We start from the raw sequence: 3,362 nt of genomic DNA, 5'->3' as shown, positions 1-3,362 counted from the left end.
TCGGATCCGTGATCAGGCGAGTCTCATAGACTTGCTGATCACAGAGCGCGCCGCGCGCGCCCCTCAGGGGGCGCGCAGGCCGCTCGTGCACAGGACGACGTCAATAGACGTAGTCCTGGCAAAGGAGGTCCATGCTGTAGCTGTCATTTGGCTATAGTGCGGGTCTCAAGTGGTTAAGAATATTGCAGGATAATGTGACAGAAGAACCTGTGAACTACACACCTGGCTGGTGCCCTAGTAGTGAGGTCCTGGTATGGATCGAAACTTGGTCGACTGGAAACCTGTAATGAGGGTGACATAAGTGTAACATATATATTCCTTTTACCTGAAACTAACTGTCCTACCCCAGTGATGTGACTGACCCTGGTGAAGATGCAAACCCTATGTTCTTTTTTTTTTACCTGGGGAGATAACGTCCAACCTGGTACAGGATGAAACCTGAACTTGACTGACCTAAGCAAGAAATGACAGAGAAAATGATGAGTGTCTCGCATGCCACTGGAGATGAATTGCCAACTGAGTGCCACTAACAGGGCCGCTGTTAGAAATCATGGGGCCCCATACAGCCTACCTGACGGGGCCCCATTGACCCCGCCCACAACCCATCCTGGCTCCGCCCATAACCCCACCCCTGCCTCCACGCTGTCAGGGCAGGAGGCAGGAGCTGGAACATTTAACATTTACAGCGCCCCACCAATCATAACTGCATCTGAATGGGAGAGATGTCAGTGTTTTGACATCTGTGCCCATTCAGTTTGTGTCTTCATACGGAGCTTTCAATCAGGTCTGCATGAAAAAGGACCTAATTGCAAAGCTTGGGTGAAAGGTTATGAAAGGAAAAATGCAGCTTGGCTATGTATTTTTACTGTCCCTTCCCCCATCACATGTGTAAAAGTAGCATCTCACTATGTGCTCATGGTCATTATCATTATGATGATCAGAGCACAGCAGGTGCTGTGTGGCTCTGTCAGTGTAACATGACTGTGTGATGCTGACTTTGTTATGGCTGTGCTGAGTTATAGTCTGTAACACACAGTACAGTCATATATCAGGAAAGTCAGCACCACACAGTCATGTTACACTGACAGAGCCATACAGCACCTACTGTGCCCTGATCATCATAATGATAATAACCATGAGCACACAGAGTCTAGGGACTGCACATGCTACAATAGTGTGACCTGTCAGTCAGTGTGTGTGTGTGCAGGGGACTGCTTGCCTGTGCACCACTGCCATTGTCCAGATTACTCCTGCTGCTCTGTCTGTCTCAGCCGTCCCAGTGATAAGTCCCTCAAGCTGCAGCACTTACTGGATGAAGGGAGCCGTATAACAGTAATATCCATCAGCAGGAGAGGCATACAGTGAGCAGGAAGAACTTTAGTTTGTGCAGGTATACTGAGAACAGCATGCGGCACAGCATTGTATCCCTGCACCCGAAAATAGAAAAAAAGTCCCTCTTCTGCTTTCACCTCCTGGGCCCCTCTGGTAACCTGATGGGGCCCAGGAAATGAATATATATTCCTTATATATGTTAGTAATCAAGTGGGTGCAGGTTAATATAGTTATTTCGTTTTTTTTTGTTTTGTTTTTTGGTAGAAGTTAAAAGCTGCTCGGGCCCCCCCTGCTGGCCGGGCCCGGTACAACAGGGCTGGTTGTACTGCCCTATCAGCGGCCCTGGCCACTAAATGTTGTGTGGCTGATTGTGTGCCACTGGAATGTGCTTGCGATGATTGCAAGAAGTTATGCTTGTATGTGTGTTGGCACTTAGGCGCATGCAGTGAGATGTTTTGTACAACTATAGACATGGTTGCAAGTGTCTCAATAATTTGCAAGTGTCTGTGCTGCAGGAGACTTGGTTACATAGACTGCAAGTGTCTGTGCTTCATGAGATGTGGTTGTAATGAGTTACAATTGTCTGGGTTGATGGAGACATGGTTGTAAGGTTGCAAGTGTCTCAAGATTTGCAAGTGTCTGTGCTGCAGGAGAAGTGGTTACATAGACTACAAGTGTCTGTGCTGCAGGGAACATGGTTGCAATGTTTACAGTGTCTGGGATGCTATAGACTTGGTGGCAATGGTTGCAAGTGTCTGTGCTTCAGGAGATGTGGTTTTAATGGGTTATGAGGGTCTGGGTTGCTAGAGATGTGGTTGCAAGTGTCTCAAGATTTGCAATGAAAGAAAAGATAGGAGAATTTTTAATGTGTAGGACTATAACTGAGACCCTAACACCCCTTTCATACCAGGGTGTTTTGCAGGCGCTATAGCGTTGGAAATAGCGCTTGCAATCCACCCTAAAGAAGCTGCACCATTGTATGTAGTGTGAAAGCCCAGAGGGCTTTCACACTACAGCGGTGCGCTGGCAGGACGTCAGAAAAAAGTCCTGCCAGCAGCTTCTTTGGAGCGGTGAAGGAGCGGTGTGTTTACCACCGCTCCCCATTGAAATCAATGGGGCAGCACTGTATTACCGCAGGCAAAACGGCGCTATTGCGGCTTATTGCCGGCGGTTTTAACCCTTTTCGCGGCCGCTAGCGGGGGCAAAAGCACCCCGCTAGCGGCCGAAATGCGCCGCAAATCCGGCGGTAAAACTCTGCTAAAGACGCAATGGGCGGTGTGGTGTGAAAGGGGTCTAAGTGGCTGTGTCTGTGCCCTTATGGTGTAAGAAAATGAATCAGATACGAATTGTAGTATCATTAGACTCGAATTGGACCGTATCGGGTATGGAAAAGAACCTGATACAAATCTGTTGTAGGGTTGGACATGAAGCTAGTACGAATCGTTGTGTATAGTGCAACCAATATGAATGGTCCTGTCTCTGAAACGACTGGATTTGAATTGGACTATGATGAACAAATGTATCCGACATGAATCGGTTGTGGGTTAGAATAGTAGATGGGGTAGATGCCTAAGCAGGGTATAATGAGGTAGGCCTATGAGAAACGATAGGTAGGATAAATGACATAACCCAATGCGAATCGGTGTGCAAAGCGTCCGATGCAAAACCGTTATGCCGCCAGTGACTAGGTTCAAATCGGACTGTAGTGGTTGTGCAATGTATCCTTTATGAACCAGGAGAAATGCGGTGTAGCGTCGTGCATAACGCACATGGAACACGTTTTCGGCAAGAAAATGGGAAAAGGGCAGCGTTCAAACGATTCGTAAGTTCCACTGCGAGAACTGAACATACGACATGGGGGACATAACGAATGAAAACGATCTGAAGCATGATACGAAAACATAGTAACAAATCCTAACTGCGACAGTGAGAATTGAAACTAGGTTCGAATTGGACTTTAGTGGGTGTTCAACATATTCGGTATGAACCGGGAGAAGTATTGTAGCGCCGTGCATGACGCATATGGAAAC

Source organism: Lithobates pipiens, unplaced genomic scaffold, assembly GCF_037356315.1.
Source record: "Lithobates pipiens isolate NorthernLeopardFrog02 unplaced genomic scaffold, aLitPip1_a1.2 Scaffold_18, whole genome shotgun sequence".
Classification (NCBI taxonomy): Eukaryota; Metazoa; Chordata; class Amphibia; order Anura; family Ranidae; genus Lithobates; species Lithobates pipiens.
This window is presented reverse-complemented; position numbering follows the sequence as displayed.